The 16212-nt window shown below is 41.4% G+C and overlaps 1 long non-coding RNA gene across 2 annotated transcripts in view; it reads right to left on the reverse strand.

The window, feature by feature from the left end:
• Positions 1-217: 217 nt before the first annotated feature.
• LOC119260956 (uncharacterized) overlaps positions 218-16212 on the reverse strand; it is a 38741-nt gene continuing 22746 nt past the window's right edge. For both annotated transcript variants that reach the window (XR_005128867.2, XR_005128866.2), the window contains 2 exons: positions 14824-14934; positions 218-319 (listed from right to left, as the gene is read on the reverse strand). This is a non-coding gene — a long non-coding RNA (uncharacterized LOC119260956). The remainder of the gene's footprint in view (positions 320-14823; positions 14935-16212) is intronic.

Consider the following 16212-nt stretch of genomic DNA (forward strand, 5'->3'; position numbering starts at 1 on the left):
GGGGGACATCTTGGAGAAAGTTTAGAACAGTATGTGTGAGGCCAGTTCTGCAGAAGATGATGACAACAAAGAAGCTGTAATAGGAGACTTCCAGCAGTCTGTGAGAGGATTTCTCTGTGGGAAGCATTTTTCAGCTACTGGGCACCATTATGGTTTCACTCTCTTTATTTTCTCTGTTTCTAAACATACAGTAAAGAAGAGAAATCAAAGACTTTGAAGCAAACAAAGAAGAAAAGCAATCAGGTAGTGGGGCTGAACCTTGGCTTCTCCACTTGTGCAATTTGGGGCAGATCACTCTTGGCAGATAATCTCTCTTCATCTGCAAAATGGGTGGGGGGGGGAAGGAATATTAGTACCTAGTTCTTGGGCTATTTTGGAAGTTAAATAATTAATGCATGTGAGGCATTGATAATAGTACCTGGCATGGTATATGAACTAAGTAAATAATACTGATAATAATTATGAAGATAGAAAAATGAAGAGAATTATAAAATCAGAGGAAAGGAATAGTGGGATATATCAAAATTCAAGTGCTATTAAAATATTATACCCTGCAGTTTTTACTATTGTTAAGTCTTATGTGAAAATTTTATTTATGAGTTAATATGCAAGGTATAGCCCTGAACACACATAAAAAGAAAAAATATGGTATGTCCTTAGTCTTCAAGAGCTTCCAATCTATTTGGAAGCTAGATGGTCTGGATGGCCTAGACATACATGGACAGAGACCCACGAAAAGAATGCAGCAAATGACCACCTGCTGTCTACATCTGCGGCACTGTTCCATGGCTGGGCTAAGCCATGTTGGCCCACAATCCAAGACATTTGAAATGTAACACTTACTATTCTGTTGAAATCTTATGAAGCAGTGTGCTACGGGAAACAAAATATAAGGAAACTCTTCTCCACCCACAGGCATTCCTATTCTAAAGAGCTACTGTTTTAGAATGATTACACCTTGCAGTTCTATGCTAGTTAGTACTGTTGTGATGGCAACAGCAGCAGCAGGGCTACCAGCAGCCTGTTTCAAGAGAACAGTGATGGTCACAAAATAAAGGCCTGTTTTGAAAGGTTGTGTGCTTTGGATCAGTAGCTCAAGGTTATCAGATCTGTGATCTCTGTGATTCTCTAGATTTTCCTTTCATTGTTACCAGGCGGCTTACCCACATACAACATCAATTCTGTGTTCCAGCGGGAGGAAAGTTCAGCTAATGTCATCAGCCCCTCTTGGGAGATTGAAAATCCTACCTATTTGGGGAGATGGCCAATAGACAAAGACGGGCAGAGAGCCACCAAAATAAGGCAGAAAATGACTCTACTTTGTTTTCTAAGTTGTCAGCACTATATTTGGCTTTGCCAAATCTCACCTGTATCCCGTAGCTATTCCCATCTGAAAGGAAGGAAATCTAGACCTTTCAGCTGGATATATTTTACATCAAATGAAATTGGGATTCTGTCAAAAGGAAAAGGGGAGAATGGATACTCCCCTTATCTGTGGTTATACAACAAACAACCTCAAAATTTAATAGCTTCAAACAGCCACAATATATATATATATATTTTTTTTTTCCCTAACTATGGTTTAGCTAGCTAATTCTTCTGCTTTATGTGGTGTGAGCTGGGGTGGCTAAAAGGTCTGAAATGATCTCACTTACAGAGTCAGTAGTGGGTGTGTATCCTTGGCAGGAGCTCAGCAGGCATGGGTGGTTGGGACCTGACTTCTCCTTTACATGGTTCCTTGGGATTCTTCAGGGACTGGTGGCTGTATCTCAGGAGTATTCCAAAAGGATGAGTCCCAGTGTGAAAGTGTTTACAAAGCTTCCTCTTACTTTATGTTGTGAACCTCATGGTCCCACTGGCCCAGGTTAACCGCATAGCCAAGCACAAAGTTAAGGTGGGGAGGGACTGCCAAAAGGGGAAGCACAGTTCAATGGCACCCCCAAAGTACCCTTCCCCATAGCTAGACATCTGGCTCCTAGATATAGGTTAAAATTTATCAAATGCCTATATTGCAGCAAACAGGGAGCAGAATACTTAGAATACATTGCAAGTATCAATTATGAAAATCCTCACGACAACCTTATAGGGTAAACACTCTTATTCTTTCCATATAGTGATGAGGAAATAGATTAGAAAAGGCTAAGAAACTTGGTCAAGGTCACTTAGTAAGATAACACTAAGGCTAGAACTTGAACTCAATTTGAACACTCAGCTTGGTTTGTGAGCTCCTTCTGGTTGCAGGGAGATGGGAAGAAACCAAGTGACATGTATCTAATGAAATAACCATTTCGAAAGAATTTCCCATGTTTTAAATACCATTCACTTTCCTACTCCCCCTCAGAAGGTATGGGGAGAAAAGTGTGACCAGATGCAGGGCTGTGCCAAGTAGGTGGTCACTGACTCCCTCATCTCAAACCTACTCATGCTGGGACTCCCTTTAAAAAGCGTACACGGTCAAAGGTGGAGGTCAGGACTGACATTAGACAAGAAAAGTTTGGAAGGTTACATTTGCCCTTGGGAAATCTGAGGAAGGACTCTGACACATAGGAGTCTTGTTGAAGGAATCCTTCAAAGAATTTCGGAGAGGGAAAATATGTATTGAATTTACACGTGGGCAAGTGTGTCAAAAGTGAATCTCCCTAACATGCTAAAAACACTTTCAGTTTGTGGAATGTTTAGGGTAGACATTACACTTCTTTGTTTGAAAGTGAGTTTCTCAGAGTGTTTGTCTGCAGAAATACTGAACTGGGATCTCTAGTGAGGAGGTCTGAAAATGTGCATGTTTAAAGAACATTCTAAGTGACTCTCATACATAACACATTTGTAAATCATTGGTTAAAAGTCTTCTTTTAGGATGATGATTTTTAGATTGGACTTTTCAAAATTTAAGGCTTTGAATCACCTGGGATCTCTTGATAAAGCAGATTGTGACTTAGTAATTCAGAAGGGAGGCTTGAGATTCTGAAGTTCTGTGTTTCTAAAAATTCCCTGTGAAGCTGCTTGTTTTGGGAATCACTATCTGCAACAAAGCTCCGAAACATTAGAGAAAAAAAACAAACCTTTTTGGTTTGTAAAACACAGTATATATAAGCAGTGGGAGTGGAGGCAGGGACCCCCGTACACAGATCTACACAGGAAGATGGAATGTCACTGTCCTTTCTGAAAGGACGGGCCACTGACAGAAGGCATAGACACCGCAGCAAAAGAGGGAGCTTGGAGATGCTCAGAGCTGACTTACAATTAAGGTGACACAGAGGGCCAGTTAGGAAGGTGGTTTTCTAAAGACCAGAGGAACTCAGATGATATGAAAATGTTACCAGAGGGTGAGTGTCCATTGACCTGATGACCAAAAGCCAAAAATTCAGAAACCAGGTTTGCTAAGCAGAGCAAGAAAATTATTGCCTGACAAAGCAATGGAGAATGCAGAACTCATGGTCTGCATGAGTTTTCCCTGAATCTCAGGGAAGGAGCTTCTTTTTATTTAGGGAGAGTATATGACATGAATTTAGGGCAGAATCTCCACATTCACGCACAGATTTCTTTTGTGCCAGGCACTTTTACCTTTTTGCACTGTTGCAAACATTGCCTTTGCCCACGACCCTACAGCTAAACTACACTACAGCTAAACTATAGCTCTGTACAGCTGTAATTTTTAGCACATCTACCTCATGGTTACAAAAAGGGCTTGAAGAAATGACATAAATGAAAATGAACATAAATATTTTAATCTGCTGAACAACTCTTCATGGGAAATAAAATCTTAATGATAGAGTTATTAGAGAATTAAATAGAGCATTCAAACTCAGGACACAGTCTGACAGATTTTACTCTGGGAGAACAATTTGAGCAAACACCAGTTTGAATTTAGTTGATATAGGTAGGAACAGTGAGATATCATTAACATTAAAAATGGGTCTATCTTGACAGGGGTTTTCTGGTTCTAAGTTGTTTTGACTTAAAGATATATTGATAATATCTATGCGCAGAGGAAGGCAATGCAGAGATTAAATCTCTCTCTTTCTAAAGAATGTACTGCAAAATTACAAAGGCTGAATACCCATTAATTAAATCTTTTTTATCCAGCTCCTTGGTCATTAGCGAGGGTTGGGAAGGCTGGCTACCAGCATGCTGCAGAGTTGGCATAAACTATCCAGACTTCAAGTCCTTGCAGATGGCTTGCTCTCTTGTTTGCTAGGGTAGGGAGGTGTCATTCCCAGAACATTTTACCTATGCTCACACTCCTATATTGCAAAAATACACAATTTATATAGGGTTTGTGTGATTTGAACTCTAACCTTTTAAACTAGTATAGCAGAGGGAAGATACTATGTTATTGATTATGTGTTCATTTACTAAAAAATTAAATCTTTAATCCTTGCAAATGAATCTGGATACCATAACTAGACAGATGCCACCCCAGGAGTAGGCCTATGACAGTCTAGCACATTCTCCCTTAGCAAGTGAACCTTGCTACAGTGCTTAGCTTAATTACAGAATGGCTTGCATCGATTCCACTCTTTCCAGTTAACAAAGCACTTTTACACCCATTCGCCACATTTTTACCTTCCAAAAAATAAGAAACAAGGCAATATTTACCATTCTATTTTGCAGATAAAAATATAAGTTACAAAGAGTTTTAGGGGGCTGTCTAAGAGGCAGTCAAAGTTTCAGCCCCAGTTTTCTGAGGCCCAGTCCCCAAATTTCTTTGCTACAGGATATTCCCATAATTACTGGCATCTCACTTATAGAGGCACCAATGTAAGAATGTTCTCTGTACCCCCCAGTGGAAGCAACTGCACAATGGCTTCAGACATAATTGGAAAAGGTTGCAAGCGGAGGCTGGGAATGGACTTGTGGCTTCAGCAACATAGAAGGCTGGCAATTCTGAATGCTTTTCCCTTATACAAATACATAAAAACATAGAATAATATATACCAAACACTTGATTGAATGCTAAACTACAAGAAAGGAAGTGAGATTTACAGGAGGCAAGAAAAAGCTGAAACCAGAGTGGTAAGTTAATCCTGAAGCCTGGGGCTGCAGTGGGGTACCCCCTGCTCCTGGGAGCTCAGTTCTCTGTGGGTCAAATAGAGTGAAGTCTTGTGGGAATGAGAGCTAGGGTTCTGGAAAAAGGTAGGTGATTCAAACATCCACACACTCAAGTCAAAAGTTGGGTTGGGGCCTCCCTGGTGGCGCAAGGGTTTAAGCACCACACTGTGAAGCAATCCATAGCCTCTGCAGCAAGAGTTTGATCCCCAGCCAGGGAGCTACACGCATGGTGAAGCAGACCTCTCCTGTCTTGCCCGCTGCGCCCCTCAGCAGTGTGTCACAGTCAGTCTGCCTGTTCTGCTCCCCAATCTGTCTCTGGTAAATCCTCTCAACCCCCCACATCTTTGGTCTGTACCCCCGCTCTTGTATGCATAAATAAATAAATCTTAAAAAAAAAAAAAAAGTTGGGTTAGGAAAAGAAACGCAGCCTCTGGCAAAAAGAAGCCAAGAAAAAAATGTGTTTGTCCCAGATCTTGGTCAAAGGGATGGAAAACAAAACAAAGTCTTCTCAGAGAGTCTGTCCTCTGGTTTAGGTCAGAGAAACCAACACACGTGTGGACCTTGGGATCTCCAAATCCCATCCCTGTCAGCCATTTTTTCCCCCTTCCAGTTTTATTGAGATAGAATTGACACATAACACTGTGTGATGATACATTCATATATTGCAAAATGTTTACCACCCTGGCTTTAGCTATCTCTTCCGTCATGTCACTTAATTACCTTTTCTTTATGGTAAGAACATTTCAAATCTACTCTCTTAGCAGTTTTCAAGTATGTAACACAGTTATTAACTATAATCACTATGCTGTACCTGAGCGCCTCAGAACTTATTCATTTGATCACTGTACCCTTTAACCAGCATCTCCCCATTTCTCCACCCCCAAGTCCCTGGTAACTACCACTCTGCTTCATGCTTCTACAAGTTCAGCTTTTTTAGATTTAAATATAATTGGTAAGATACCTTACCTGCCTTTTTCTGTCTTGGTTTCACTTAATATAATGCCCTCAGGTTTCATCCATATTGTTTTAAATGGCAAGAGACCCTTCATTCTCCTGTCTGAACAATACTCTGTTCTATATAAATTCACAATTTCTTTATCTTGTCATCTGTTGATGGACATTTAGATTATTCCTTATCTTGGGTACTGTGTTTAATGTTGCAATGAACATGGGGACAAAGTTATCTCTTTGAGATTCTGTTTTCAGTCCCTTTGGACATATACCCACAAGGGGGTTACTGGATCATATGGTAATTCTATTTTAAATTTTCTTGAGGATGCCCTATACTGGTTTCTATATTGTCTTTGTCAATTTAAATTCCCACCAGCAGAGCACCAGGGTTCTGCTCTTCTCCACTTTCTCTCCAGCACTTGTAGTCACTTGTCTTTTTAATAATAGTCACTCTAACAGGAGTGAGTTGACAACTCATTGTGGTTTTGATTTGTATTTCCCTGATGATTAGTGAGGCTGAACATCTATTCATGCACCTGTTGGCCATCTGAACGCCTTCTTTGAAAAAATGTCTTTCTGGTATCGCTGCCCATTTTAAAAGAGACTGTTTTTTGAGTTATAGGAGCATTTTATATATTTTGGATAAGAACCCTTCATCAGATAAATGATTCACAAATATTTTGTTCTTCCATAAATCATATTTTCATTTTACTGATTGCTTCTTCTGCTGTGCAGAAGCTTTTTTGTTTGATGTAGTCCCACTTATTGATTTTTTTGCTTATTGATTTTTGTGCTTTTAGCTTCCCATACAAAAATTATTGTCAAACCAATGTCAAGGAGATTTTTTTCCCCCCTGTGTTTTCTTCTAGGAGTTTTACAGTTTTAGGCCTTACATTTACACCTTTAATCCACTTTGAGTTAATTTTTATAAGTGGTGTAAATAGGGATATAATATCATTCTTCTGCATGTGGCTGTTCAGTTCTCCCAGCATCATTTATTGTAGTGACTTTCCTTTCCCCATTGGCTCCCTTGTTAAATATTAGTCGACTTTGCATGGCCTGCCAACTGCTCTTGAGGAATTAAACAGGTGGCCATACATATTCACTCTCTATTTCACTCACTCAGTACTGAGGCTCTGACAGCCTTCTGCATTCTGGTCAGCTTGTTCTCCCTTAGTGGGCAAACTAGAAAACTCAGTCCCTACTCTCACAGTGCTCAGAGGAAAGTGCAATAAAGACAACACAGCAAGATAATTTGTGACAATGTTGGGTGCTATCAATAAACTAAAATGTAATAAGAGACCAACATTTGTTCCAGCCATAGAAGGACTCCAAAGAGATTTGAGACTTTCAAGGTTTGCTAGATAAGCACTAAGGTCATCTTAGATTCCCTTTCTTTCCCCTAAAATCTGCTTAGTACTATCTGAAATTCCTTTCCCACAATTGGAATAAAGAAAGTTAAAATATTAAAACATGATGGAGGTCACTTTCAGTGTGAATGAGCTTTGTTTGAACTATGACTGACCAATCTAGTCATCAGTGTGAACTAGTGGTTGACATGCTCTGTTTTGACTGGGGAGGTAGGAAGAGTTGGGGGAATGATAAAACTGATGTAAATACTGGCTAGAGTTATGGCTCATTAGGGGGATTTAGTTCCTATTTGCAGTCCCTTCTTCTTGCCAGAGATCCAGGGAGTCCACCACAGTCTGCTGAGGGAAAGAGAAAATGGAAAGAATTCGAGAGGGGTTATTTCCCCCCTAAGGAGGAAAGAACCCTCAAAGACTTGGCAAGAGAGGATTGTTCACAATTATACATTCCTTTAATTTCAGCCCCCCATCCCTAGGTAGCTTTGCTTGCATAGTTTATATAGAAAATTTGTTTGCTTCTTTGTTTTCACAATGTTTAGTTCCCCGAGATCTGTTAATTGAGATCTTACTGCCTTTATTTTCTATCCCATGCACGTAGGCACGTAGTAAATGCTAAGTAAATATATGCCACTTGATCTCTCTTCTTGGTAATTATGTTCTAGAAATAGAAGCATATTACCAAGCTGCATTATTATTTTCCTCCCCACCATGGGCTTTTTTGCATCACACACATTTATGGTTAACCAAAGAAAAGGAGACTCTAATATAGTTTTTGTGCGTTTCTTGTTGGTTTTTTTTTTTGTTTGTTTTGGTTTTCTCTAAGTGTATTTTAAAATTCTATTTAAATATATGTGAAAATGATACTTGATTAAAGGGCTTTGCTTAGAAAATGGGGAGAGGATCTTCCACAGGGTCTCATCTACTTTCCACAAGTTTTGCCACTCTGAACTACAGGAAGAAAGAGCTGCAATAGATGCTTCACCCAGCTTCTAAGGAGACTCTAGGTTTCTGATGGGGAATTCCTGCCTTCTTTCCAAATCCTTCCTAACTGGGTTAAGAAGGCCTACCACTTGTTATGGGACAACAGACCTTTTGAAAGTCTGAATCCTCCCTGGACACAATGTCTGATGTTTTAGGCTGATCATTCTAGAATACATGGACAGTTTGTGTCTGCCAAGACTATTGCTAGTATTACTCATCCCCAATTGTTATAAACAAAGTATCACAGAGCCCCTGTTTCTAATGAGGTCTCTTAGTCCATGTGGTGAGGTTATCTTTTGCTTTGGAAAATGTGTTTTTTAGGAAATAACATTAAGTAGCAGAGGCAAGCAAGCATGGAAGATAACACCGATTGAAGTCCGGAGTCAGGCTCTATGGCTTTGAATAACTTGCTGGTTATGGGGCCCTGAGCAAGCCAATTAGACTCCTGGAGCCTCAGTGTCTTATCTGTATAATGGGGCCGATAAGAGAGTCTGCCTTATTAGGGGTTTTGCAAGAGTTAAGTAAGACGCTGCAAGTCCTCTGCCTGGTGCCTGACACGTGGGGAGCCCTCTGATTGGCAGCAAAAGTCCCAGTTTATCATTGGTCATGGACTGCACCACTCTAGACACCACATTTTTAGGAAGAGGATTGTGTTTCCCTTCTTTTTTCCTAAAGCACAAGAGAGTTACCGAGCACTAAACACTGCGGCTGAAGGACAAGTAAGGAATGGAAGAAATCTCTAGACCTCATCATTTTAAAATTCCAAGCCTTATCCACAGCTTTCTAAAACCACTTTTAAATCTTTTGGCATTTCAGTTGAAGCATAATATGCAATATATTCTTTTTTAAATGACAGGTTACCAAATAGGGGATTTGCTTACATATTTACATGCAATGTGCAGAAAGAAGCCTTTTATTCTTTTTGAGGGGTTTGGTTTCTTTTTAAATTTATTTATTTATATATATTTTACATTATTGTTCATTTCTTTCTCCTCTCAGGTGTAGTCCCTGTGAAATTCTCACCACCAAGTCACCTGTGCACCATCGCCATAGTCCCTTGTGCTCTTCCCACCCCTGTTTTGATCCCTCTGCCTCCTCCTCCCCTGCAGAATGTCTCTGATTTATAGTTGCCTGTTATTTTTTATTTTTTATTTTTTATTATTGTTGTTGCTGTTTTCCTGATCCCTTGTTTGGTTCCCCTATATTCCTCCTACAAGTGAAACCAGGCGATATTTTCCTTTTTCCTTCTGACTTACTTCATTGAGCATAATCCTTGAGGGGTTTGGGTCTATTCCTGGCTTATAAATCCTCTTCCTATGCAAACCCAAACAGTTCACATGCCTGCATAACTTGATGGTTATTGGTGTTTCTGTGGAAACAATCATCTCGGAAGTGGTGTTTCCCAGGCTAAGTGCATCACATTGTTTCCTTGGCAAGACGAGAGAAGGGTGTTTCAAATTCAGAAAACCCATAATTTTAGCACGATCATCAGATAGTAATGATAATAATAGAGTTGTAGAACTTTAGCACTGGCAGAATATTAGATCCCATCTAGGCCAACCCCCTCATTTTACAGATGAGTAAATACCTTATATTTTATAGTCCTAAAAGGGTTTTGACATAGGTGGAGGTAGTGAGAGCTTAGGTATCATCTATCTGCTCTTTGAAGATGAGGAAGCCAAGGCTTTGGGAGGATACACGACTCACCGACACTGTGGAAAAGGGGTCAGTCCTTGGACATAGCTGCAACTCAAGGGTTCCCCTGCCTCACCAGCAAATGGGTCCCCCTGCCTCCCCAGCACACTTCCCACTGCAGACAGTGCCTCCCTGGACTTTGCGTGTCTGTGGGCGCCATCCAATTTCACTTCTTCCAGGCTTGATACTTTTGGATTTTGTAACATTCTCATGGGCAGAACAAAAGCCTAGACCCCAGGCCCTCGCGCCTGGCCTTTGCCCCTCTCTTCAGCCTCAGCTGTCACCACTGCTCCCCCACTGTTTGCTCTACCAGCCCTAAACACAATGCCTTGTGCTGGAAACAACCTCCCACCCTATTTTTTTTTACCTCACCCAGCTTTCTTTAAGAATGAGCTTCAGGGCCTCCCTGGTAGTGCAAGGGGTTAAGACACAACCTATAAAGCTATCCGCAGCCACTGCAGCACGAGTTTGATCCCCGACCAGGGAACTACCCACATGGCACAGCAGACCTCTCCTGACTCGCCCACTGCTTCCCTTACCAGTGTATTTCAGACAGTCTGCTTGTTCTGTTCCCCACTCTGTCTCTGGTGAATCCTCTCACCCCCCCCCCAACACCTCTGGCCTGTACCCCAGTTCTTGTATGCATAAATAAATAAATCTTAAAAAAGAAAAGGGAATGAGACTGAGGTACTCACCACTTTTCCCCACCCCCTAAATTCCCTCCTTGAGAAACTTCCCCAGTCATAGCTCTAGAACAGGCAGTTCTACACACTGTGGGACTTTACCCAAGTCTGATGGCACCAGGGGTGGCCATAAATCAGTAGAGAGAGAAGAATGGAGTGATGTGGAGATCTCCAAAGCAATGTGGCTTGGCAAGATTGAGGAAAACACAGAACAAAGTAAGAGGAGGGGGCCCAGTGGGCTTAGGTGGAGGACGCTGGGTGCTTTGGTGTTGGGGATGCTGTGGCGACATCCCTCCGAAGAGGTGCGAACCTGTTCCCCTAAATCTTACACAGTGTTGTAAACCAAAGTTACCTCAATAAAAATGATACAATTTAAAAAAAAAAAAAAAACATAGAAAGGTATCTTCATTCTTGATAACTTTACATTACCTGGCAAGGTTTCTTTTTTTTTTTTTTAAAAAAAAGATTTATTTATGCATACAAGAACTGGGGTACAGGCCAGAGGTGCGAGGGTGAGAGGATCCACCAGAGACAGAGCAGGAAACAGAACAGGCCGATCTACTGAAACACACTGCTGAGGGGAGCAGTGGGCAAGACAGGAGAGGTCTGCTATGCCATGTAGGTAGCTCCCTGGCCAGCCAGGGATCAAACTGGTGCTGCAGAGGCTGTGGATACCTTCACTGTGCTGTGCTTAGCCCTGTGGGCCACCCTCTTGTATAATCTACAAACTTCCCCACTAGCAGTTGCATGCTGATAAGACATCTCATTAATAAAACAATAAGGTCCTGATTTGTAGCATTTGCCAATATCCAAGGTGTAGATATTCCTACCATGACCTATTTCAAGCTCTTCTGGTATCACTGAATACAAAGTTGGGGAGACGTGCACAGGCATCTGGCTTGTATGGGCTTGCTTGAGCTCGCTCTAGCTTTCCACTGCAGTGAGTTAAGCTAGAATGAGTGAGTTCCTGTTCGTTGCAAACAAACACTATATTAGATCAAATTAAGGCACCATTATTTGTCACAATAAAGAAAAAAAAATCCTGCTTTTCAACTACCATCCTTAAGCCATGGTGCTTTACGGACAGTCCTGTGACATGCTTGGCTCAGTACCATTTGCTCCTCTGATATGTAATTGTATCTATTTCTCTAGTTTAGTGACTTATCCTGCCTTTATCTGTGTCGCTTAGTGTGTGATGGGTAATTGTTTCTTTGGTATCCTAGTAACCAAATATAACACAGCTTCATTAACTTATAGGTATCATCTTTCCTGAGTCTAGTAAACACTTGTTATCTTGTAAGGAAAATATAAAACTGTGATCATTCCTGCAGTGATAAATATCTGCTTTCCTTACAGATAATGTTCTCATGCTTTTCTGTGTAGATAATAGCTTTTCACTGTAACACCAAATCATAGATAATTTCTTAAAGACATTTTTAAATTGCAGTTAAATTTACCTGAAATATTGCAAATAAATCATGTGAACTGACCAAGTTTGCACCTTTGCACCCACAGCTACTGTGTCTCCTTTGATTCATAAGGCAAATGCCACTTTCAGAGATGTTACAATGTGGAAAAGAAAGTGTGTCATAGAACCATTGCAATATGGCATCTGTCACAGAAAATAACATGGATCAGGTATCACCTCCTCCAGGAAGCCCTTCCTAGCCATCTTCCTCTTCCCCAAACCTGGGCTTGACCCTTTCCTGTGTTCCCCTCAAACATGGGCATATCTCCATTGTCATACCTACTGGCTCTCATGATGTCACTTAATGCAGAGTCCTCATTATTTGTTTACTGAGGAATGTATCTTTGATGACTCTGGTCCATAGTGCCTCGTAAAGTGTCTGGCCCACAGAAGGTCCTCAGTAAATGTTTAATGAGGGATTTGTGACCAGGAAGGGCTCTGTCCCAGGTCCTCCCCCGCAGCAAATAACCTCCCCCAACCCCACACCCTAGGCTCCATCCCTGCTGGTCTTGTTGAAATGTCAGAGTCCACTTTCCCTCTTGCATATACTCTCCCCCTGCCTTTGATGTGGGAAGCCATGTGATACTGACATTCTGGTGGGTGATAATGGTGTTGTGCTTACTTCTTCCAGGTAACCCATGACCTTTAGTCAGGAAGTAAGAAAGACCTACTCACTGAAGAATCTTGATAAGAATTTGGGCCTGAGGTGAGAAATTTTTCAGCCAGATCAGGTAAGGAAATTCAGCACTCCTAAAGACTTTAGTGGTCCAGTTAAGCTCAAGGGAGGTGACCTCGAGGGAACCAAGACTCCTCTGCTCAGCAGTGTGACCCACTTGCTCTGATCTATCCTGACAAGTGTGTTACGATCTTACAGCCAAGAGTCATAAAAAAAACAACTCAAGTCATAATGATGACCTGTTTTCCTTCCGTGAGGAATAGACTCAACCTGTTCCAGATCTTCATTCTTGTTCTCCTTCCTGGGTGTATCTCATTTCCCTCTATTTCTTTCCAAAACTTCCAAACATAAAAGTGACTTCTGATATTTTGTTTTCTCGTAGTTACGAGAAAAGACACTGCTTTATCTTTCAAGCTCTAACCTAACTAGGAAAGTTGATGAAAATACTAGTCATAGGGATCAACAAATTAAGCAAAGATCAACAGTTCAAAAAACTGTGATGCAGTTTCTCTGGTTTGAGTGTTTTGCTCACTGGGAAATTGGAAGGAATATCAAAGGGCTGAAGAGTGGGGTGCAGTCCAGCTTCCAGTCTGTGATTTAATGTTCAGACAGAGGTAGATGGTGGGGTGGGGGTGGATGGAGCTCTTTCCTGCTTTGCAAAGGCAGAAATTAACCTCCAGTAACTCTTCTTCAACAGGGTTGCTCAGTGGATAAGAAACCTCAAGAATGAAACACTTAATTGTAACCAAACATGGAGCAAACAAAGGAAAGGGGCAGAGTCGGGCTGTTTTATGTGAATCCTGCCTACAAAAGGAGGCAGCTTCTTCCAAATTTTGTAAGAGATCAGTGACAAGCTGGAATTTTTCATTTCTGGGCGCAGTGAGAAGTTAAATTTAAAGAACCATCCTCATTTATGTTTGAAAAGCAAATAGATTCAGGCTCACCACCTGGTGAGCTTTGAGGCTGCCAATGTTCTTGGAGCTTTCATACAGGCATCATTTCATGATTGGGGGAAAGTATTTCAGTCATTTCCTTGACTCTAATAGTTTCCATCCATAACCTCCAAAAGGAAGGTAAGCCTTAGTGAGTGGGTGCAATGAGCATGTTGCTTCTGGATCTTTGTAAGCGACGCCCACGACAGGGGAATAGGAAGGGTCTGTGCCTGCTCATCCTCTCACCTGGAACTTCTTATGCAACTGCCCTTATATGTCAAGACTTGACCCGATCTGCCAATGTACAAAAGAGGTTTCTTCTCTTTTCTTTTGAATAATGAATCTATTTCCTATGAGAAAGAAATCTATACTCTTGGCTTTATAATGAAAAAGCTAATATTTAGCAAGTGACAAGCGGGAATCAGACACTTTACAAGTATTATTCATAATCCTCACCACCCCATCGCATAGATGTGTAAATGTCGGCTAAGCACTGCAAACCACTTGACCAAGACCATGGAGTGAGAGCACAGCTGAGGCAGGTTTTGAACAAATTATTCTCTGACTCCAAAACTTGCATTCTTTCCATTATACAGGCTGCCAAGTCAACTCACCAGTCTATGTTGGAACAAGACTTTTGAAAAGTATATTTGAAATACAGAAAGGAATGAGAATTTGGGAATTTGATCAGGGAATCTTACTATGGTGTCTCTGGGAAGTCTGTGAACCACTAAAAATCATTTAAGCTAATTATTTTAAAAATCCTGGAAGGCATATAGAGGTGTTGTCACTTCAGGGTGGGTTCATATCACCTACTCTTCAGCTGCTGCCACTGTTCCCTCCCCTGCTCCAGAATGTCATGCAGACCCTCTTCATGTTCACTTTGTCTTACATTTTGACCTCAGATCATCACACAGTAAATCTCAGCCTGCCCCCCTCCCACCTCGACATGTTCCACACCCTGAACCCTTCAGCTTCTAGAATTTTCCTGCCTGGAGAGGTGGTCAAATTGTTGTGGTACCTTGTCCATAGTTCCTATTAGGGGCCTCTCTTAGTCATCAGCAGCCCTTCTCTTCTCTTCCAGATGCTTGTTGCCAACATGAAAAGAGTCTTTGACTCGCCGATCGGGCAGCTGGTAGAGAAAGCACAGTAGATTGAAATAGGCTAACAGCATCACAGCAGACTTCAGTGGTCATGTAGCTGCTCCAAGGAATTCCACCCCTCCATGTCCATCTCGCTTGGGCTATGGCAAAACTTCCCACCAGCCTCTTTGCTCCCCTTCTTCCCTGCACACACCTCTCCAGCCCAACCATCAAAGGCAAAGTATTCTTTGAACACTATAAATCAATTTCCTGCTTCAAACATTTCAATAGTTTCCCACCAAGCTCCAAATCAAACCCAAACTTTTCACTTCAGTCTGCAAGACCCCCTAAGATCTGCTTTTTCATGGCCCTTTTCCACATCTTGCACAAGTTTTTCCTTATTCATTGGGGTCCAGCCAGATTTATCTTCTCTCTCTTCCCTGAACATGCTAAGTCCTTTCCTTGAAGGACCATGGCACTTGCTGTTGCCTCGGTGGAGCGGCGTTCCCTAAGTGTTCACTTTTTTCATCCTTTAGGGCTCAGCCTTCCTGGGTGTTCACCCTTCCCAGCCATCCCATCAGATGCAAAAAACTCCTTCCCCAATTGCTGGCCACCATATTTCTTCATCATTTCTTTGTAGCACTTACCACTAACTGTAAGTCTCTGCTTCATTTATTTTTCCTGGTTTTATTGTTCTAGCTTCCATAATAAAACGTAAGATCATGAGGATTAATTGGAACAGCACTGTGTCCTTAGCAATAAATATTTGTGGAGCGACTGAGTCCCTTTAATTATTTGGCCTTTGTCTTTCCAAACTTACAAAAACTTGCTCCCTCTCCTGAAGGATCTTTTAATCCACCCATGACTCCTGGAAGTCCTCCCACTCCCAACCTCATTATTCAGTAAATTTGTAGCAGCTTTCTTGAGAGCAGTGTGTTCTAAATAGGGCCTAATGCACTGTGAGAACTTCCAAGTTCCAAGCGATAAATGTGAAGCAATGGAAAATTGCATTGCTATGGAGAGTTGCCTTTTTGCAAGTCCATTTGCAGCATCCATATGTTAATGTTCAGCCAAGTCACTAGCAGCCACGAATATCTGGATCTCTTTCACAGAGTATATGTGTGGGGGTGGGGGGCGGGAGCATTTAGAAAACTGATTCTAAGAGTAACTGAAGCTCACTCTTTCTCTGGTGTCTCTTTCATCCTTAAGACAGGATATTATAATAAGCTACAATTCCTAAATATGTTCCCTCTGATATTTATTACCAGACATACTAAGTTCTAAAAACACAGTTCATGTCTAGAGGAATTTAAGTTGAATTAATTCAC

This window comes from Talpa occidentalis, unplaced genomic scaffold (genome assembly GCF_014898055.3).
Source record: "Talpa occidentalis isolate TD23 unplaced genomic scaffold, MPIMG_talOcc4v2.1 talOcc4.6, whole genome shotgun sequence".
Taxonomy (NCBI): domain Eukaryota; kingdom Metazoa; phylum Chordata; class Mammalia; order Eulipotyphla; family Talpidae; genus Talpa; species Talpa occidentalis.